The 23,053-nt window shown below is 47.5% G+C and overlaps 1 protein-coding gene across 7 annotated transcripts in view; it reads left to right on the top strand.

The window, feature by feature from the left end:
• MGA (MAX dimerization protein MGA) overlaps window positions 1-23,053 on the top strand; it is a 479,481-nt gene that overhangs the window by 225,945 nt on the left and 230,483 nt on the right. The gene's annotated exons all lie outside the window — the stretch shown is intronic.

Raw genomic sequence — 23,053 nt, 5'->3', positions numbered from 1 at the left:
CCGGAACCGAAGTCAGGCTCACCGGCCTGTAGTTTCCCAGGTCACCTCTTGATCCCTTTTTAAAGATGGGCGTAACGTTGTCTATCTTCCAATCCTCCGGGATCGCGCCTGTTTTCAGGGATAAGTTGAAAATTTGCTGCAGTAATTCCGATATCTCCTCCTTTCTATATAGTGTAGTTTGAATCTGGTGATCTGTATCTCTTATGAAACAAATATCTAAAAACGACCCTAGACACAAGATTAAATTTTATGGAACAAAGATGGATATTTATGCTGAATTCTGTTAAACCTATGGGTTTAAATGCCGAAATTGAATGGGCGACGTTAATATAAGGGAGTACTTTTGGCCGTTTCAGTATGTGAGGGGGACGTGTCTAGCGCTAAGTTTGATGTCATCACGTTCTAAAAGGGTTTGGCTATTTAAAGTAAGAACGCCGCGGCCATGTTTCCTGGTTAAATCTGTAAACGCGGGGAACATGAGCCGCTTGATTTAAGGTACGATCTGTGAGAGTTGCTTAGATATTTCAGTGATTTATTTTTGACAGTGTAGGATTGAATCTGATGTCTATATATTTATTGCCGTTAAGCCCGTTACATTAACGGGTGCTAGAGTAGATGTGTGTCTGTCTGGATATTTTTTTTTCTTTGTCTCTCTCTCCTTGCATGCTGCCTGTCTGTGAATCTCCCTGTGCCTCCTTCCTATGTCCCTAGTGCCCCTTTCTATGTCCTTAGTGCCCCCAGTGCCTCCTTCCTTCCCCCCCTCCGATGCCAGCCTGCCTTCCATTGAAAACCCCTCACCCCCTCCGTTGCCTCCCATAACCCTTACATTGAACCTCCCCCATGCCAGCCTGCCTGCCTCCCATCCCCCTGAGCAACATATTTCCATGGAAATCCCCCCCCCGATGCCATCCTGCGTGCCTGCCTTCCATTGAACCCCCACCCCCTCCAATGCCAGCCTGCCTGCCTCCCATCCCCCTTCCACTGAAACCCCCCATGCCAGTCTGCCTCCCATTCCCCTGAGCAGCATGTTTCCATGGAACCCCCCCCCCAATGCCATCCTGGCTGTCTGCCTTCCATTGAACCCCCCACCCCCTTCCGATGCCTGCCTGCTTCCCATTCCCCTTCCACTGAAACCCCCCCATGCCTGCTGCCTGCTTGGCTTGCCTCCCATCCCCCTGAGCATCATGTTTTCATGGAACCCCCCATGCAATCCTGTCTGCCTTCCATTGAACCCCCCCCACACCTCCTCCGATGGCAGCCTGCCTGCCTCCCTCCCATTCACCTTCCACCTGCCTGACTCCCCCCCTCCCGCCGCCGCTGCCGCCGACCCGGCACAACCGAAACCCCCATTGACCCTCCCACCGCTACAGGGCTGACAAACCTGGCAGGAGCAGCAGCGTCGCAGGCACACTAAACGCTGCTTCGGGTCTTCTACTGGCCTAATTTCCTCTTCCGCGTCCCTGATGTCATCAGGGAACTTCATCGTTCCAAAGAGAGGCTCTGAAGATTGGAGGCCAAATCTGGACCTCAGAGCAGTCAATGCAGCGCTGCGAGTGTCTTGCTTATGCATAGCTACACTGTGGTAGGTGATCACCTCTTTGAATCCGGGGGAGTTTCTGGCCTCCCTGGATCTGACGGAAGTGTATCTCCACATTCCCATTTTTCCAAATCACCGTAAGTATCTTAATTTCTGGAGCAGCATTTCCAGTTTGTGATGCTACCCTTTGGGTTAGTGATGGCACCCTGAACATTCATCAAAATGATGGTTATGGTGGCATCCCATCTCCACACCCAGGGAATCTTGGTTCATCTATATCTGGACGACTAGTTGATCAGAGCACCCTCAGAGTCCAAGGGGCGTCAGCCTGTTCATCAGATGCTGCAGTGCCTGGGCTGAGTGATAAACTTCAGGAAGAGTCATCTCGAAGCGATGCAGGATTTAGAATACATGGGAGTTCACTTTCACACGGGTCAGAACCAGGTGTTACTGCCCGTAACCCATCAGGAGAAGCTTCAACAGGTTATTTTATTTATTTATATATCACTTATAGCCTAAGTGGTTCACATTCAGGTATTCAAGCATTTTTCCCTAACTGTTCCAGTGGGCTCACACTCTTATCTAATGTACCTGAAGCAATGGGGGGATTAAGTGACTTTCTCAGGGTCACAAGGAGCAGCATGGGTTTGAACCCACAACCACAGGGTGTGAGGCTGTAGCTCTAACCACTGCACCACTCAGGGACCTTCTGGCCACTCCGGTCCCTATGGCCTGGCAATATCTCCAGGTTCTGGGGACTATGATGGCAGTGATCAACGTGGTCCTTTGGGCCAGAGCCCGTCTGCATCCGCTTCAGGATGCTCTGATTTTGCGCTGGAGTCCACAATGGGTTCCGTTACATTTGCCCTTGCCCTGGATGTCAGTGGCAAGAAACAGTCTCGCCTGGTGGCTGCGATCTGTCTCCTCTGGATTTTGGAGTGGGTAATTATGTCTGCAAGGTGGAGGACTGTCTATTGTGTGTTAGAATGTACAGAGCTGCGTATAGAAGTAATAAATAGTAGTAGCAGTAGTATGTATGACCGTCCTGGTCCAGTGCCTGTGGGCTCCCTCAGAGCGCAAATGGACGATCAGTCCTGTCACAGGCCAGTGTGTGCGTTATCCTTACAGTGGCCCTCCACCAGGTGGCAGTAAAAACAAACTAGGCACGTTTCGGCAAGAAGGCTGAAGTCCTACAAGGGGGTGCTGCTCTGAACCACTGAGCACTCCTCTTTTTAGACAACCCAGACACCTAAAGTAGTGGTCTCAATCTTGCATCTTGGGGGCTAGATACTATTTTGAGACCCTCGGTATGTTTATCATAATCACAAAAATATGTTTAAATGATTTTTATTATTCCAGCAGTAAGAAGCAAATACAAACAGTAGTACCATTCAGGAAATAACATTTTCAACAATATAATCAGTTCCCCTCCCATCCTCCCCTCCCCAAGAATCCATGGCCAGTCCAACAGCTGAGAGTGGGAATAAAATCTTAAAAATCTTAAAAAGTCTACTGCGAGCACGCGGTGTGAGGTCCTGCCAGAAGTGCTCCCACGCATGACAAAATTTGCCACCCGGGCCAAGAGTCAAGTCTCCCACCATGCGTCTCTCCAGTGTTGCGTGCACTATCATTAGGGATCTCCATTGTGCATATGACGGGGGATCACGGGAGAGCCAGTTGGTGAGGATGGCTTTTTTTCCCATCAAAAGGGCTCTGGAGATAAATGCTGACATTCCCCTGGGTTTGGGCGAGGCTATATTATAAAATCCAAATAACGCCTTCGGTTGCGGAAGCCATCGCCTTCCCCAAAGCGATGTGGTATATAGGCCAAGATGTCTCCAAAACTGTTGGATTGTGGGGCAGGCCCAAAACATATGACTCAAAGATGCGTGAGCCTGATTGCATTTTGGGCAAGAATGCGACGCAGTAATCCCCATCCGGGCTGCACGTTCCGGTGGAATGTAAAGTCTAAGAACAATTTTCAATTGCATTTCCCAGTGAGTAATATTGGGTGACACCTTCTGAATGTTCTTCAGGACCCGTTGTAACTGTTGAGCAGTCAACTGGCAATGCAAGTCCTCAGCCCACGCTGTCGCTAATATATCCAGATTCGTACTTGGTTGGCAATCCCGGATCCCCACAATATGAAATCGTAGAGGAATCCTCTGTTGGGCTGAAAGGCTGAAGAGTTCCGAAAGCGCCTCCCTGCAGACTTCAGTAAGGGCAGCCACTGGGAGGGAGTGAACATAGTGACGGATCTGGTAATAGGCGAAGAGATCATTAGCCTGTAGGTCAAAAGTTTGTTGCAGCTCTGCAAATGTGACCAGGCTCCCCTCCTCCGAAAACAGGTGAAAAAGATATTGTAGACCTTGTGCTTGCCACCTAAGAAAGGTGGCATTTTGCATGCCCGGCTGGAAAGCTCCATTGCCCTGTATAGGCAAATATAAAGACACCCTAAAAGACAATTTGGCTGTTTTACAGACCCATCTCCATGTCCTTCTGGCCGGCGTAAAAATGGGGTAGTGAGACACCAAAGGACGACTCCTCGGATCCGCCACATGTAGAAAATATCTCACATGGAACGGAGCCAGCAAAGATAACTCCAGTGGTGTAGCAGAAAAATCAGATGTGCCTCTAAACCAATCATTAATATGTCTCATCTGACAAGCCATAGCATACCAACGTATATTTAATAAACCAGCACCCCCCTATCCCTGAGCAGACACATCCGTAGCAAGGGCATACGTGGTCGCTTACCACCCCATAGAAAACGCTGTAGCTCTTTCGTTAAACGAATGTTATGGGCATGAGACAGCAGCAGAGGTAAAACCTGAAAGCGATATAACCATTTGGGAAAGAGCACCATATTAAAAAGGGCTACCCGGCCCGCCACCGATAAGGGAAAAGTGGACCAATTCTGTAGATGTTGTGAGGTGTCTTGAAGCAATGGGGTGATATTGCTGGTATACAGGGTCATAAGGTCTCGGGGGATCTGTACCCCCAAATAGCAAATTGAAGTCTGAGCCCATGTAAATGGGAAGGGACCGCTCCAGGTCTGTTGTAGTGTCAGGGGGCTAGCTAGGGCCATAGATTCCTGGTAGTTCAACGTAAATCCCGAATAAAATTTGAATTCGTCAAGCGCTTGCAATAAATATCGAACAGAGTGAGCGGGGTCAGTTAGCAAAAATAATAGGTCATCTGCAAAGGCCAACACTTTGAATGAATGAGTCCCGAAGTCCACACCCACTATGTCGGGGCCCTGAGGCACTGTGCGAAGAAAGGGTTCGAGGTACAATAGAAATAAGAAGGGTGACAGGGGACAGCCCTGTTGAGTTCCCCTCTCAATAGGTATTGGGTCAGTAATAATGTCATTGACAAGTAGTCTTGCTGTTGGAGTGGAATATAAAGTGCGTAATGCCGAGGCGAACCAGCCAGATATCCCCATACAATTTAACACTTCAAAGAGGTACGTCCAATTGACCTGGTCGAACGCCTGTGCCGCATCCAAACTGAGTAGAAGCATAGGAGTGTGATGGAATTGCGTGTGCGCTAAGGCTATCAATGCTTTACGTACGTTGTGTACTGCTTGTCTACCCTGTACAAAGCCGACTTGTGTGGATGCAATCACATCGGGGAGAAGGGTCGCTAATCTATCAGCTAAGATTTTTGACAGAATTTTAATGTCTACATTTAGCAAAGAAATTGGGCGATAGGACTCGGGAGCAGAACTGTCTTTGCCAGGCTTCAATATCAACATGATTAAAGCCTCATTCGCTTCTCCAGGGAAATGTTCATCCTGGATTACCTGGGAGTAATAGTCCCTTAAAAAAGGACTAAGCTGCCCTGAGAGCAGTTTATAAAATTCTGCCGTAAAGCCATCCGGCCCTGGAGCCGAAAAATTTTGTTGATTGTGGATAGCTTTATGTAATTCTTTAGGGGTGATGGGTGCATTAAGAAACCTAACATCTGAGTCAGAGAGCGGCTGTAAACCGGAATCCGTGAAATAGTCCTTAATAAGGGGTTCAGCTCCCGAGTCCCGGCGCCCATATATCTTCCCGAAGTGGGACTGAAAAATTTGTGCAATGTGTTCAGTAGTGTGTTGAAATTGGCCCGTACTATCCCTCAATCCCAAAACATAACGGTGACCCTGCACCTGGGAAGTCAAGTGGGCTAATAACTTCCCTGCCCGATTTCCATAGCGATGGTAGCGAAATTTTTGATACAAGAGCATTTTCACCGTGCATTCATGTATATAAGAGTTGAGGGTCGTTTCCACGGAAGCTAAGTGTTCCCTAGCGTGGCGGGTCGGGAACAGGGTATACTGACGCTTAGCGCTTGCTAGTTCTTTTTCCAACCGCAGTATTCCCCGGGACAAACGGCGATTACTCGCTATTACATAAGCTATACAATCTCCTCTGAGCACCACCTTAGCCGTGCTCCAAAACAGTGTCGGATCATTGCTATGCTGACCATTAAAGTCTAGGAATTCACCCCATTTAGTCGTTAGGTATGTTTTGAAATGGTCATCAGAAAATAGATAACTAGGGAAGCGCCAACGTACAGGTCTGCGTAAACCGAAGCCCACATTCACATCTAGCCAGATCATCGCGTGATCTGAAATCACCGCCGGGCCTATTACCGCTGCATCCACATTTAGAAATGCTCTGCGCGTGGTAAGGATGTAATCTATCCTAGATTGTGTGTTATGTGCTCTGGAGCGGTGTGTGTAATCCCGTTCAGTGGTATGGAGAATTCTCCACGGGCCCACCAGATCTAAAGTGGCACAAAGATAGGGCAGGCCTCTGGTATGAGATATACTTGCTCCAGGTCCTGGCTGAGAACGATCACAAGTCGGGTCAAACACCTGATTGAAATCCCCTGCAATGTATACCAGATCAGTAACCCGCCCAAGAAGCATGGCAGTTAGACCCTCAAAGAAGGAATGGTCATAGGTATTAGGTGCATATACATTCATCAAGTAAAAGGAATATGTGCCTACTGACAACTGCAGCAAGAGGTAGCGGCCCTGTGGGTCTGAGGCTACTACTTTCGCAGTGTAAGGCAATGTCTTACTAATCAGTATCGCCACCCCTGCCCGCTTATGAGTTGACGATGCTGCATGCACTGCGGCTACCCAGAACCTCCTCAATTTCTGATGTTCCAAGTCTGTAAGTCGGGTTTCTTGCAGACAGGCTATGTCGACCTTATGTCATTTGAGCTGTGTTAAAATTTTTGTTCGTTTTATGGGAGAGGTAATGCCCGAAACATTCCAGGATACTATTCTCAAAGTGTTAGCCAGCAGGTAGAAAAGGGGCTAGTACAAACATATAAAATTGTAAGTGCGGAAAAAATCCACCCCGGGTTCCCAGCCATACCCAGGGCAGCCACATGACGCTCAGAACCTGCCCGAACAGCACCAGTACCATGGTAAATGTCAGGTGCAGGAGTCTCGCAGCAGGGTCTGATCCCACCCTTCCCAATAATCGAAAGAATACCAGCAGCAACCACGAAGGCCAAGGACTCCCCCCCTGGAACACCAACCCCCCCCTCCCTTCCCAACCTTCTCCCCAATTGCATGGTTGTGGTCACAGCCTCAGGTTCGCCCTAGGCGGTCCCAAAGGTGTGAAAGATCACAAAACAATGCCACTCCGGACCCCGAGTTCCCATACAGTAAATACAATAGTCATAAGAGCAGTCTGCAGAGCAAATGAACGTTAGGATGAGCTCAAATATACAATATATCAATTTCTGAATTAGAACAGGAAAAAACACAAAATTGTAAACAAACTTAAACCAGAATAGCAAGTAACAGCCATATTATCTGAGATCCAGGCTTCCCCCAAACCAGGAGATCCCAGTGCATCCACAATGCCACAGGCACACAGAAGCATGTGACAAACAAGGATGCACAACATGTGCTCTTTCATGTAAGGTCCGATTGGGGCAACACCTGAGTGTTCACTTAAAGGGCCGCCTCAGCCGCGGCCTCAAATACCTGGCAGCGTCCCTGATGGTAAATTTTCAAAGTGGCTGGATATAAAAAGAGAAAGCGTATTTTTTTGTCAGCCAAAGAGGAGCAAAGTGGGTAGAATTGCTTCCTGCGCTCCGTTAGGGCCACAGAGTAGTCCTGGAAAATGCGCACCTCAGACTCCTCAAATGCTAAAGTCTCCCGAAGTTGTTTATATTTGTGCAAGATTTCCACTTTATGGTTATAGTTTAAAAGTTTGGCTATTACCATGTGAGGCCTCGCCTCTCTTGCTTGTTCTCGGCCTAGCCGGTGTGCTCTCTCCAGTCGAATAGGCCCCAGGCCCTCCTTCAAGGGAAAGGAACTGATCAGCCAGGCCTCCAGCACCTGTAGGAGCTTAGGACTGGGTACTGTTTCCGGAATCCCCAAAAACGTAAGTTAGATCTTCTGGATCTATTTTCAAGATCATCCAGTCTTTCTGCTTGTTTTTGAGTCAGAGCTTGCAGTTCCTGTAACGTGGTGTCATGTGCCTGCTGTGTATCCTCCACGCTGGAAACCAGAGTCTCCAGCGCTGCGGTGCGGCTAGTAGTCTCCATAAGTAGATTTTCAAGCTTTTGGAGCTGTTCAGAAAGTTTTTCTATGCTGGGCTGCATTGCCATTGTTACTGCTTGAGTAAGGGCCGTCAGCGCCTCCGGCGCTATTTGCTGAATCATGGCTGTGGAGGTGACCGGCGCCATTTTGTCAGCGCCGTGCTGCGGGCGGTCCCTAACCTTTTTTTGAGTGCAGGTGGACATCGGCAACACAGGAGAGGACAGAAATCTGTCCATATATTGTGCACAGCAAGCGCTGCAAAGCGCTGTCTCCCGGTTCACCTCCAAAGGCTAGTAACAGGGCGCTTCAGGACTCGGGGCCCGGGAGCTCAGGCAGCCTGATTCTGCCTTAGCTCAGTGCATCACGTGATCCATAATCACAAAAGTAAAATAAAACAGTTACTTGATCATATGTCTCTAGCTATAAAATTACAATATACATTAACGGGTGCTAAAATAGATGTGTGTCTGTCTTTCTTTTTTTCTTTCTCTCTCCTTGGCCGCTTTTTGTCTGTCTGTCTTTATTTCTTTCTGTCTCTCTCTTTCCTCGGCTGTCTACCACCAGCCCTTGCCTGCTCCTCCTGTCCAGCAGTAGCCCTTCTCGCTTCATTTTATTTCCCCCCTGTCCAGCAGCACCCCTTCACTGCTCACCCTGTCCAGCAGCACCTCGTCCCTGCTCATCAATACCTGTCCAGCAGAACCCCTTCACTGCTCCCCCTGTCCAGCAGCACCTCGTCCCTGCTCATCAATACCTGTCCAGCAGCACCCTTTCACTGCTCCCCCTGTCCAGCATCAGCCCTTCTCCCTTTGTTTTACCCCCCTGTCCAGCAGCACCTCTTCCCTGCTCCCCCTGTCCATCAGTAGGCCTTCTCCCTTCCTTTTACCTCCCCTCCTGTCCAGCAGCACCTCTTTCATGGTGGTCTGCAATGGTTTCGGGAAGTTGTGGGGGAGGCGGTTCCAGAGTTCAATAGAGCTGGTGACAGCCAGTCAGTGAATCACGCTTGTTTGTTTAGTGGGGGGCGGGGTCGTGTTATTTTCCCTAGGCAGGGTAGTTTTTTTTTTCCTTTTAACTATACCTCGACTTGTAGCTGCCTGACACTCTCCTTCTGCCTCCTTCTGCCCCATGCGCCTCAAGCCGCCCCACATGCCTGAAATGGAATTCGGCACGGAGGCATACATCACGGCGGCAGGGATCACGTCCTCTTAAGTGCGCATGTGCATTTAGGGTTTTATTATAGGAGGATTATTAAGACTTAGCCAAAATGAAAAGATTTATAAACTATAAAGAGTTTTACCTCATGCAAAATTGTTATTTCTTTAATAAGACATTAACTATTTTTTCCTGAGGCCCTCCAAGTACCTACAAATCCAAAATGTGGCTCTGCAAAGGGTTTGAGTTTGAGACCACTGCCCTAAAGGCACAAAGGTACACAAACACCAAAGAGTTGTATTTCAAAAAATGGAAAAAGGTTTATTATACAAGTCTTTGCATTTAAAGCAATTGCACAAAATAAAGTATTCTGAGGAAAAAATGAACACAAACAGTAGTGATAGTAGATGAGAATGATTCACTCTTCACAAGAGAGAGACTGTTCAGTATTTGCCAGGTTTCAAGATGGGCAGGTTCTGGCAGTTTGTTGCTGGGCCTTGCATGCCTGATTTCCAGCTTGTAGTACTTTCAGGTTTTTCTCCAAAACTAAAACAAAGCAAAAATCAATACTTCAGTGCATTTTTTCAGCTTATTGCATAAGACTCTTGCAAATATAGCAGGTAAGTATTATAACCATTGCAAAAAATGAAACAAAGCAAAAATCAATACTTACTTCAGTGCATTGTTTCAGCTTATTGCATAAGACTCTTGCAAATATAGCAGGTAAGTTTTATAACCATTGCAGTTTGGGAAGAAAGGTCTTAATTGGTAGTTTTTCTTTAAAGCAGAAAAAAACCCCATTCAAAGAAAAAGGAAACACACAATATTAAAGTCTTACTTGTGGCAGTTCTCTTTAAGCTACCACATCCAGCTTCCTAAGTCCTTCACCAGTGGCAATAGAGTACCTCCTGGCACCGCTAAGCAGAGTTCCAAAGTTCAAATATAAACCAGAAATGTCCCCAAACAAACACTCAGTTTCATAAGGGTGTTAAAGGCACTGCACTCACTTGTACACAGCTTTCTATGAGGCTTCTATCCAGCCTGGCTATTTTAGAGAGCAATAATGGACCCAGTAGCAAATCTCTTCACTTCTAAACACAGAGGTTTAAGCTAGCTCCATGGCTTCTCCCAGCCCTGCTTCATATGACAATGGGTCACCCACCTCCATAAACTCCTGGTGTGTGGACAGCTCTTGGTCAGGCAATTCTCCAGCTTCAGACACATCTACCATGTCCACATCAGGGCTTCTCTCAGGCTGGTGGCTGCTGGGAGGCAGTACTCTGGTTTCTGCTCTGCTCCTCCTGGGCAGCTTCCTCTCGGTTGCTGGTTTCTCTGCTGCTTTCTTTACTGCTCTCTTTGCTGCCCCCCTGTGTTGACTCAGGGTCAGGTTTAAATAGAGGAGAGTCCTGCCTACACCTGTATGGGATAGGCATGTTCCAATATTCTCTCTGCTTTCCCCTTTGGTGAGACTGAATATTGCAGTCAGGGAAAAACTGCTGCTTTTTCTGAGCAGGGGAAAAATGGCTTTTCTGTTTAAATCTTGGTGCTGCACTGGGCTAACTTGCCAATGATCCAGGCTATGGGAAATGGACCTAGGATAGACTGCCCTGCTTGCCTGCTCATCGGGGAAAATATCCTGATAGACTCTAATCTCCTTTAATCCTGGCTTGCCCTTATAATTCCCCTGTGGCAAGTCGGGAATGGCACTAGAATTGCCACAGTCTCTGGAGCTTCGGGCATTTCGCCTGGCTCTTTTCTACTTCGAAGGTCTTCTCAGTCATCGGGTTATCTGCATTTTCACATGGATAAAGTGGAATGGAAGGAAATAGAGAGGAGATGCACATGGCTAAAAGGGAAAAGGAAGAGGGGAAAAGATGCATGTGGATGGAGGAAGGGAGTGGCACAAACTTGGGACACAGTAGGAGGGAGGGAATAGAAATGGAGAATTGTTGGGCATGAGTGTGTGAGTGAAATGGAAAAAGGTGGAACACATGAAAGGAAGAAAGGAAAATTGAGCATAGAGAGAGGAGTGAGGTAGAGATGCATGGGGAACAGAAGAATGAGAGGGAGAAATGTTGGATATAGTCGTGGAGAGGGAGCAGTGGGACAGATTGAAAGGGATGCAAGGGGGGAGGAATGTTGGACATAGTGGTGGAGGGAATGGAGAGAGAGATGTGGCATGTGCTGGAGAGGGGTGATAGAAGGAGAAATGTTGGGCATGGGATTGGTGGGCAGTGGTGAAAGATACACATGATCTGGGGTCTGAGAGAGGGAGAAATGTTGGATGTGGCAGTAGAGGGTTTGGGAGAGATGCACCGTGGATCTCTTTCCCCACACTCCCTTTGCAGCAAGGAAGGGAATGAGAGAAGGACAGGGAGAGAGAGAGAGAGAGAGGGAGACATGTTGCCAATGGGGTGGAGGAGAGAGAAAGTTGGACTCATGGAAGGACAGAGATGTTGGTTGGGGAAGGGAATGAGGTCCGGAGGAGAGGAATTGTGTAGGAGGCAGAAAGAAAGAAATATTGGATGCATAGTCAGAAGGAAGTGCAACCAGAGACTTATGAAATCACCAGACAACAAAGGAAGGGAAAATGATTTTATTTTCAATTTAGTGATTGAAATACATCAGTTTTGAGAATTTATATCTGCTGCCTATATTTTGCACTATATTTGTCTTGTTTTTTTGTTGTTGTTCCTGAGGTGACATTTTTGACCTCTTTGGAAAATCCCCCAAATATAAATGATTAACATTTTCTCTGTGTACAGTGTGCTTTGTGTTTTTTTAATTTTGTGGTTACCATTATGTTTTATATTGTGTGTATATGAAAAATGAATGGAAGAAATTGCATTATAATTAGTACTATTACGGGGGTGGGGTCAGGAGTGGAGCTTGGGCAGGGGTATTCGGTTGATATTTGTTAGACGTAAGGGATACTTGGCTTGAAGAAGTTGAGAAACACTGCTCTAGAAAATCAGATCTTGACTTCAAGCAGTTTGTTTAGCATTAGTGAAGAAAATATTACTGGGGTCCAATTCTTACTCATCTTAAAGGAAGACATTGTGAAATTAAGACCTATTCAGGAATCCAGTTTTGAGAATGTCTATACAGTAATTGGAATGTAGGAAAATCACCAGTTTAAGCCAGTTGATGAAATCAAAATTTATGTCAGCAGAGTATCAGTAGATGAAACATTTTCATTTGTTGCTTTCACTAAAGCTGATAATCCTCTTTCATGTATTCAATTTGTCAACCTGCATCCTGGCCAATATGTTGCTTGCATGTATGACAGTTATTGGCGGATTGGAAATATCTCTGAAATCTAAGAACATGATGCCTTTAACTTTTTGCATCTACAAGTCCTTATTCGATCCCTTCATTGGCCCATTAAAAAAAGTACTGTGTGAGTTTCAGAGGAACTTATTTTTATGGTTCTTGAAGCTCCAGTGAATCTCAACTGGAAAGCAATACAGCTATTCATGAATTGTGTTGTCCAATATTGACAAGAAATTCAAGGCATTGTTCTCAGGCTAGCTGTATGATGTCCCCCCCCACAAAGGACTGCACCTCCCCCCGAAGACCTGTCCTGCCTCCCCCAGAAGGCCTACATGTTCCCCCCTGACCTCCCGCACATCCATTTACCTAATTCCAACAGTGGAGCAGCCTGCAGAGAGGATCGCCGGTACTTTAGCGATGCTTGTAGGTTGCCATAGGCCTATGGAGCTGTCTTCCCTCTGCCACGGTCCCGCCTCTCCTCTGACATCAGAGGCAGGATCACGGCAGAAGGAAGATAGCTCCTGAGGCCTATGGCAACCTGCAAGTATCGCTAAAATACCGGCGATCCTCTCTGCAGGCTGCTCCACCGCTGGAATTAGGTAAATGGAAGCGTGGGAGGCCGGGGGGGGGGGGGGGGAGCTGGACACTACAGCACTTCCCGATTGACCCTCGCCCTCTAAAGAAGGAGCGGCAGCGGCCGGCCAGCAAGAGGCAGCGCTGCCAATCCTGCTTTAGGGAGCGAGGGGAGAGGGTCAGTCACTGAATCGGGAGGCCAATTTTTTTGTTTTTAAATCAATTTCGAATCGATTCACCCAAAGTGAATCGGTGAATCAATTTGAATTGTGAATCGCCCAGCATTACTGTCTACATCTCTTACATATTTTAACACAAAACGCAGGTTGAAACCTTAGTGTACTTTCTGGCCTTTTTTAAGCTATTAGGAATAGTGGGTCAAAAATGTGGCTTGGTGAGTTTGTAGCCAAAGAATTGCTCTTTCAGATGGTGCTAGAAAAAGAGATTAGAGGATGTACATTTGCAATATATGACATTAAATATAGCTAAAAATTTGCATAATTTTTTTCATCAGTCTTAATAAAGATTTATCAAAGAAAAGAAAAGTACAGTGTGCCTGAAAGTTTACTGGGGCAGTATTTGGTTGTAATCTCTTCCAGTTCTTTAAATCTGATCCTTATTGTGCTTTCTGTTCAGGAGCTATATTGTGTCAAATATTTGCCTATACTTTCCACGACAAGCTTTTTCATCAATTTTGTCATCCCCCAGTAATACACCATGTATGCACCATGATCTGAGTGGTATATTTGGATTCGGCACAAACAGTCGTACTAGAAATATGACTCCTAACTTGGTTGAGCAACCATCCTTTCTACAACATGAACCCAAAGTTGACATTTTGGTGCTATCTTCCAGGGAATGAAAAAAGTGGCCCTTATAACAAGGCCCCTAACTTTGGTAGAAGTTGTGATTCAACTCTTAAGACTTTGTACATATTCATTGCATGTCCTATTGTACATCTAGTAAAAATTTCATCAACTTCTGAGATGGTAAGTTGGGGAAGCCTAGATCACTTGATATGGAATGACTCAGAACACAGCTGAAGTTAATGCAAGCTGGGGGAAACTTGGAAACTGATACAAACAACTGCAGCCCATTGGTGACACATTTCCAAAGAAGCTTCTGCAGGAAAAACCAGAACTGAAAGTTGCTAAGCAGATTACTAAGGCACTATCTCTGTAGCTACTGCTCCCGCCTCTCCCTATAGCCAATTGGTGACACATTTCAAAGGAAGCTTACTCAGTCAATAGGTTGCAGGGAAAATAGAACTGAAGGTTGCTAAGACACTCTTTAGCTACTGCTCCATCTTCCTACAGCCCATTGGTCAGACATTCCTAAGGAAGCTTATTCAGCCAAAAATCTGCAGGGAAAAACCGGACTGAAGGTTGCTAAGCAGGTTACTAAGGCATTTTCTCTGTAGCTCCTGCTCCTGCCTCTCACTACAGCCAGTTGGTGATACATTTTTAACGAAGTTTCCTCAGTCAGTAGCTTGCAAGGAAAAACAGAACTGAAGGTTGCTAAGCAGGTTACTAAAAAATTCTATAGCTACAGCTCTTTGGTCAGACATTCCTTATTCAGCCAATAGGCAGCAGGGAAAACCAGGACTGTATCATATCCTATTGGTCCTGGTGAAACTAGAATAAGTGCTATTCTCACATATGGGTGATGTCATCCACGGAGCCCGGATGCGGATAGCCTCGCAAGCAGACTTGCTTGTAGAAACTCAGAAGTTTCGAGTCTGCCGCACTGCGCATGCGCAAGTGCCTTCCCGCCCAGCACAGGGCGTCTCCTCAGTTCTCAGTTTTCCGCAGAGCCGAGAAGTCTGTCTTTGACACTCTGCGCTGAACTTTGTTCGCTTCGTGCCTTCTCTTCACCGCAGTTTGTGTTGTTTTATTTTTAGCTGAATCGCTGTGTCTTTTTCTTTCTCTTAGTTTAAAAAAAAAAAAAGTTTTGTTTTTTCATCGGCTGACTGGTGGGACGGGTCGCGTGCCCGCAGCCTGCGGACTTCAACTTCGCAACAGCTATCTTCCCCTCCTATGTCCTGGCCAGTCACGGGCTTCAAGAAGTTTAGCCAGTGCCAGCATGCAATTTCTCTCACGGATCCACACTGCTGGTGTCTTTGCTATCTCGGACCTGACCATAGTCCGAAGTCGTGCCCGTGCTGTGCTACTCTTCAACCTTGAGCCCTTAAACATCGTCGGGTTCAAGTGGAAAAGCTGTTCAAAATGGACTCTAAAGCTACACCCTCGACCTCTGATTCGGTCCAGTCTTCAACGTCTTCCTGTTTCCACTACTCCGACCTTGAGTCTCATCAGACCTTCCTCATTTGGATCATCTTTGACTTCGAGTACACCTGCCTTATCTTCCCCTGAGCTTCCCTCAGGTCAGATACTTAAGCAGAAGGTTCCTACAGTGGTCCTCAAGTTATTTAAGCATTAATCCTCCCAAGTCGAAGCATGCTTCTACAGCCACCTCGGAGCCTTTAGCCTCAGCAATTGGTCCAGTTTCAGACTCGGATCCACAATTGCAGGCTTCTCTCCAGACCATGTTAGAGCAGCAATTTGTTCAGTTACTGAGCAAATAAGGTCCTGCCTCGATTCTGCTTCCTGCAGTCCAGCCTGGGCATTCAGCACTCTCATATGAGGTCGAGTCCCTGTCTGTGCCTCGAGCTGAGTCTACACACTCTAGGCAAGGAGTCAAATCTTTGCAAGTGTCTGATCTGGAATCTACACACTCTGTGCAAGGAGTCGAGTCTTTGCGAGTGTCTTGATTGGAATCTTCACACACTATGCAAGGAGTCGAGTCTTTGCGAGTGTCTTGATTGGAATCTTCACACACTATGCAAGGAGTCGAGTCTTTGTGAGTGTCTGGTCTGGAATCTACACACTATGCAAGGAGTTGAGTCTTTGCGAGTGTCTTGATTGGAATCTTCACACTTTGCAAGGAGTCGAGTCTTTGTGAGTGTCTGGTCTGGAATCTACACACTATGCAAGGAGTCGAGTCTTTGCGAGTGTCTGGTCTGGAATCTACACACTCTTTGCAAGGAGTTGAGTCTTTGCGAGTGTCTGGTCTAGAATCTACACACTATGCAAGGAGTCGAGTCTTTGCAAGTGTCTGGTCTGGAATCTACACACTCTATGCAAGGAGTCTAGTCTTTGCGAGTGTCTTGATTGGAATCTTCATACACTATGCAAGGAGTCGAGTCTTTGTGAGTGTCTGGTCTGGAATCTTCACACACTATGCAAGGAGTCGAGTCTTTGCGAGTGTCTTGATTGGAATCTTCACACACTATGCAAGGAGTCGAGTCTTTGTGAGTGTCTGGTCTGGAATCTACACACTGTGCAAGGAGTCGAGTCTTTGCGAGTGTCTTGATTGGAATCTTCACACACTATACAAGGAGTCGAGTCTTTGCGAGTGTCTCGACAGGAAACTTCACACTCCAGATAAGGAGCCGAGTCTTTGGGAGTGCTTCGAGATTTCTCGATCCAAACCTCTGAATCTATGGGGTTTCGATCTTCGGCTTCTAGCCCTATGCATTCATCAGCAGCACTGCCCGTTTCCAGACATAGGGCGAGATCTCCTCGATCTTCCACGAGACTTACTTCCAGGAAGCATTCTCGTCATCGATCGAAGCCCTCATTGAGGCATCCATCGAGGTACAGGTCTTCTTCTAGAGAACAGCCTTCCTTGTCCAGACCTCCATCCAGACCTTCCACTTCGAGGCCTTCCACTCCTCAATCGAGGTCAGCAATTGCAGACCATGAAGATTCAACTGCTTCCAATACCTCTTCCAAATCTGTCTATTCCTTGGGTTACTAATACTCCAGAGAGACTTTGCCTTCATTTTCCACTCAAGATGCCTTCTTCGTCAAATGGCTGACGACCTGGATATTAAATTGGACATTGGTTCTAAATACTCTAAAGAGTATTTAGAAGAAATGCATCTGCCTCAATCTCCTGCAGAGTCACTCAAGCTTCCTCTTAACAGGCTTCTGTCTCAAACTTTTAAACGAAATCGGGAGACTCCTTATGCTATACCTGCTGTTCCAGGCAAATTGGAATCAAGGTATAGAACTCTACATTGCAAGGGTTTTGAAAATTCACAGCTATTTCATCAATCCCTCCTTGTGGAATCTTCATTAAAGCAGACCCATCTTTCCAGAGTCTATGCCACCGTACCTCCTGGAATAGAGGGTAATACCATGGACAAGTTTGGCTGTCGCCTTTATCAGAACTCCATGATGGCCTCCAGGGTCCTTAACTTTAATTTTGTCTTCACTACTTATTTTAAGTTCCTGATTGATATCCTTCCAGGTTTTATAAAGAATCTGGATCAACATAGACATTTGGAGTTTCAAGAAGTCACTGCTACCTTGGTGCAACTCCGATTACACCTTCTACAGTCATCTTATGATGCCTAAGAACTTTCTTCCAGGGTCACTGTTTTCTCAGTAGCGAAGCACCGCCTGGCCTAGCTTTGCACCATCGATATGGACCCTAATCTTCAGGACTGTCTGGCTAACATTCTTTGTGAGGGCAATAACCTCTTTGATGAATCCATAGAGGCTGCCACCAAGAAGTTGTCTGAACATGAAAAATCTTTTGCTTCCATTGTCAGACCAAAACCCAAGCCAGCTCCTGCAAAACCTTCTCAACCTCTTCCATCCTTCCAGAGGCGTTATCCTACAAGGGCGGCTCCTTACACTCAAGCGCCTCCCAAGAAACAACAGCAGCAGAAGCAACAGAAACCTCAGCCTTCTGCTGCACCTAAGGCTGCACAGCCTTTTTGACTGTCTCAAACAGAGCATAACCTCCATCGTTCTGCCTCTGTCCTCCCTTCCCCCATAGGATGTCGTCTCTATCATTTTTACCATTGATGGGAGACCATTGCATCCGGCCTTTGGATGCTGTCAATAATCAGAGAAGGATGCTCTCTTCATTTCACTTAGGTTCCACCAGAGCTTCCTCCAAGAGAGTATCCTTCCAATCCATCCCAGACCGCCCTTCTTCTTGTGCTTCATCTCCGTGCCATCGAGGAAGTTCCTCTGGAACAGCAGAGCAAGGGGTTTTACTCCCGTTACTTCCTAGTTCCGAAGAAGACGGGCGATCAATCCATTTTGGATCTCAGGACTCTCAACAAAATTTTAGTCAAAGAAAAAGTTTGCATGCTGTTTCTAGCATCCCTCTACCCTCTTCTAGATCAGAACGATTGATTATGTTCTCTAGATCTCAAGGAGACTTACACTCACATTCCCATTCATCCGGCCTCCCGTCAGTACATCAGATTTCGGATGGGGAATCTGCATTTTCAATACAGAGTGCTACCCTTCGACCTGGCATCACCTCCCAGAGTGTTCACCAAGTGCCTAGTGGTGGTAGCAGCAGCTCTAAGGAACCATGGTCTTCAGGTGTTTCCCTACCTAGATGAATAGCTCAAAGATTCAACATCTCAGGGGGTTATTGTAGCGACCCAACGGACTACGTGGTTCGTACAAAGCTTGGGATTCAAAATTAACTTTCCCAAATCCCACCTTCAGCCCTCTCAGAATTTACAGTTCATCGGAGCTGTTCTGGACACTGTTCAACTCAGAGCATTCCATCCTCAACAACATTTGGATGCTCTTCTTCAGCTTTGTCACAAAGTGTCTTCCCGCTTTTCACTCTCAGCGAGACACATGATGGTACTACTAGGTTACATGGCCTCGACAGTTCACGTGACTCCTTTTGCCAGACTTCACCTCAGAATTCCTCAGTGGACGCATGCTTGCGAACCACTCTCTCAACAAATTACAGTCACTCCTTCATTGAGACAGTCTCTCCGCTGGTGGATGCTCTCTTCCAATCTCTGTTTCAGATGCCCCCTCATCAGAAGGTCCTCACAACAGATTCATCGACCTACACTTGGGGGGCTCATCTTGATGGTCTCTGTACTCAAGACCACTGGTCCAGTTCGGATCGTCAGTGTCACATCAATCTGTTGGAACTCAGAGCAATCTTCAAAGCTTTTCAAAATCTTCTTCATGACCAAGTAGTCTTCATTCAGATGGACAACCAAGTACTATGTCAACAAGCAGGGAGGAACAGGATCCCTCTCCCTTTGTCAAGAAGCTCTGAAGGTTTGGGACTGGGTAATCCTCCACAACATCCTTCCTGAAAGCTGTCTACATCCAAGGGGTGAAAAATTGGCAGACAAATTGAGTCGTCTTCTGCAACCTCACGAATGGACACTCAATTCCTTGGCTCTTCATTACATTTTTTCTCAGTGGGGAACATCTGAGATAGATCTCTTTGCATCTCTCCACAACCACAAACTGCCTCAGTTCTGCTCCAGGATATACCGTATTTTCACGTAGATAACGCGCACCCGTGTAAAACGCGCATACGGGTATAGCGTGCAGAAAACACAAATTTATGTACAGAAATTTTTATATATCGCGCACACCCGTATACCGCGCATGCTGCCCGACTCTCCCTTCGCCTGCCCCGACTCTCCTCTGGCCGCCCCGACTCTCCTCTCCCCCTTGAAGTCCTGTCCCCACCCTGAAAGGACCGCTCGCACGCACTCCCACCCGCACCCGCACCCCCACCCTGAAGGACCGCTTGCACCCCCACAGCCTCCCGACCCCCCCCCCATCATGTAGAAGCTCCTACCGGTGTCCTGCTGCTTTCTCTTGGCGGTCCCGGCCCTTCCGTGAGCCCTGCGCCTGCGCTGCTTCCTCTTCCAGCGGTTCGCCCTTTCTAACGTCAAGCCCTCTTGCCCCGCCGACTCCCCTCACGATCGGGGCAAGAGGGGCCCAACCCGACCATGTGCCCAAGACCCCGCCCCCAGGAGGGACCTAAGGCTCCCGGGCCTATTCTGATTGGCCCAGGCGCCTTAGGCCCCACCAGTAGGCGGAGCTTTGGGACGGATGGGCCAATCCGGCCTCATTCCATCGTTGGCTGCCTGCCGGACAGGCGGGTTTGGCTCCCCTCTGTCCGGCCAACTACACAAAGGTACGGGGAAGGGGGGGGGGGGTGTCGTGGGGGTCGGCCAGGGGGGTCGCGGGTCGGCTGGGGGGGCGGTCGGAGGTTCTTGGGGGGGGGGCGGTCGTTGGGGGGAGGGGGGTTTGCATCGAGGGCAGGAGGGCCTGGGATCCCTCCTGCCCGTAATGTAGTGCGGAGTGGGGGTAGGGGGTCGCTGTGGCCAGGAGAGTTTGGGCTCCCTCCTGGCCCGATATTGTCGGGGAGTTGGGGGAGTCGGCGGGGCAAGAGGGCTTGGGCTCCCTTTTGCCCCGATCGTGTCGGGGGGGGCAAGAGGGCTTGAGCTCCCTCTTGCCCCGATCGTGTCGGGGGTGCCGCGGTTGGCTGGGGCAAGAGGGCTTGAGCGCCCTCTTGCCCCGATCGTGTCGGGGAGTCGGCGTGGCAAGAGGGCTTGACGTTAGAAAAAGGGCAAACCGCCGGAAGAGGAAGCAGCGAAGGCGCAGGGCTCACAGAAGGGCCGGGACCGCCAAGAGGAAGCAGCAGGACACCGGTAGGAGCTTCTACATGATGGGGGGGGGGGGGTCGGGAGGCTGTGGGGGTGCGAGCGGGTCCTTCAGGGTGGGGGTGCGTGTGCGGGTGGGAGTGCGTGCGAGCGGTCCTTCGGGGTGGAGGTGCGGGTGCGTGCGAGCGGTCCTTCGGGGTGGGGGTGCGAGCAGTCCTGTGGGGGGGGGGGGGTGTGAATCGGACGTCGGGGGAGGGAACTATGTAAAAAAATTTTGTACAATGCGCTCACGCATATAACACGCAAGGTTATGCGCGGTTTGTAAAAACCACGTATAACGCGCGCATTATATGCGAGAAAATACGGTACTCCCCTCATTGCCTCGAGGCAGATGCTTTTCTGTTGGAATGGACGAATTTCTTCCTGTATGCATTCCTTCTCATCTTCAAGACTCTTGTCAAGCTAAAGGACGATCATGCCACCATGATTCTGATAGCTCCTCAATGGCTGAGACAACCTTGGTACTCCCTTCTACTTCAACTCAGCAACAGGAAGTCTTACTAGTTTTTCCATCTCTGCTTACACAGAGTCAAGGATCTGTACTTCATCCCAACCTGCAATTTCTGCACCTGACATCTTGGTACCTTTCAACATAACTCCTCTTCAGTTTTCTCAACCTGTAAGAGACATTTTAAAGGCTTCTAGAAAGCATGCCTGCTATCACCAAAAATGGACTAGATTTTCTATGTGGTGCATCTCTCATGACAAGGAGCCTCAAGATTTCTCCTTATCTTTTGTTTTGGATTATCTTTTGCACTTATCTACCTCTGGCCTCAAGTCTACATCGATCCAAGTCCATCTCAGTGCAATTGCTGCTTTCCATCAGCTTATTGAAGGAAAACCCCTCTCTGCTCATCCAGTGGTTTCAAAATTTATGAAAGGACTTTTCAATGTCAAACCTCCTCTCAAACCGCCTCCAGTGGTTTGGGATCTCAATGTTGTTCTTGCTCAGTTAATGAAGTCTCCATTTGAACCAATTTCTACGGCTCATCTGAAATATCTCACTTGGAAAGTGATGTTTCTCATTGCCCTCACATATGCTCGAAGAGTCAGTGAACTGCAAGCTTTAGTTGCTGATCCACCTTTCACAGTTTTTTTCATCCTGCCAAGGTGATCCTCCGTACTCATCCTAAATTCTTGCCTAAAATGGTTTCAGAATTTCATCTCAATCAATTCATTGTTCTTCCAGTGTTTTTTCCAAGGCCTCATTCTCATCCTGGAGAATCAGCTCTTCATACTCTGGACTGTAAACATGCTTTGGCCTTCTACTTAGCATGCACCAAACCACACAGATCTGCTCCTCAACTTTTTGTCTCCTTCGATCCGAACAAGTTGGGACATCCAATTTCTAAGCGTACCATTTCCAACTGGATGGCTGCTTGTATCTCTTTCTGCTATGCCCACGCTGGACTGCATCTACAGAATAGAGTCACAACCCATAAAGTCAGAGCCATGGCGGCTTTAGTAGCTTTCTTCAGATCCACTCCTATTGAGGAAATTTGCAAAGCTGCCACTTGATCCTCGGTTCATACTTTCACCTCTCATTATTGTCTGAATGTTTTCTACAGACAGGATGGCCATTTTGACCAGAGAGTATTACAAAATTTATTCTCCTAAGTTGCCAACACTCTCACCATCCCATTCTGGTTAGCTTGGAGGTCACCTACATGTGAGAATAGGCTGCCTGCTTGTCCTGGGATAAAGCACAGTTACTTACCATAACAGTTGTTATCCAGGGACAGCAGACAGCTATTCTCACAACCCACCCACCTCCTCTGGTTGGCTTCTCTGCTAGCTATCTGAACTGAGGAGACTCGCCCTGTGCTGGGCGGGAAGGCACTTGCATATGCGCAGTGCGGCAGACTTGAAACTTCTGAGTTTCTACAAGTAAGTCTGCTTGCGAGGCTGTCCGCATCCGGGCTCCGTGGATGACATCACCCATATGTGAGAATAGCTGCCTGCTGTCCCTGAATAACAACTGTTATGATAAGTAACTGTGCTTCCTGGCTCTATGTTCAAAATTTTAAAAAAGGAATTGAACAGATTAGGGAAAATGCTTGAATGTAAAACTGCTTAGACAACCTCCATTGATAGGCAGTATATAAATAAATAAATACATAAACTTCATATTGCATGAGTGTGCAGTCTGCCAATTGAGTGCTTTTTATTTTTACTAATGTACTAGCTTCCAGTAGAGGGAAGAGCCACTGAAATGTTATTGAATTTTTATTTACAGCTGCTTGGCCTTCTAATGGTGCATTCACGCAGTTTGTAATGAATAGAGTCGGATCTCTGCAGCAAACTGTTCCTGGATTCAGCACACCAAAGCCTCTGTCAGGGTCACAGAAGTACAGCATTAATCCAGCACAATTTGTGGTAGTCACTTCCGTGTCATCCTCTCTGCTGCCCCAAGTTCTGTGCACCACCACGTCAATCGAAGCCT

This window comes from Geotrypetes seraphini, chromosome 7 (assembly GCF_902459505.1).
Source record: "Geotrypetes seraphini chromosome 7, aGeoSer1.1, whole genome shotgun sequence".
Lineage (NCBI taxonomy): Eukaryota > Metazoa > Chordata > Amphibia > Gymnophiona > Dermophiidae > Geotrypetes > Geotrypetes seraphini.
The sequence above is the reverse complement of the archived record's forward strand: the minus strand, read 5'-3'. Positions and strand labels throughout refer to the sequence as shown.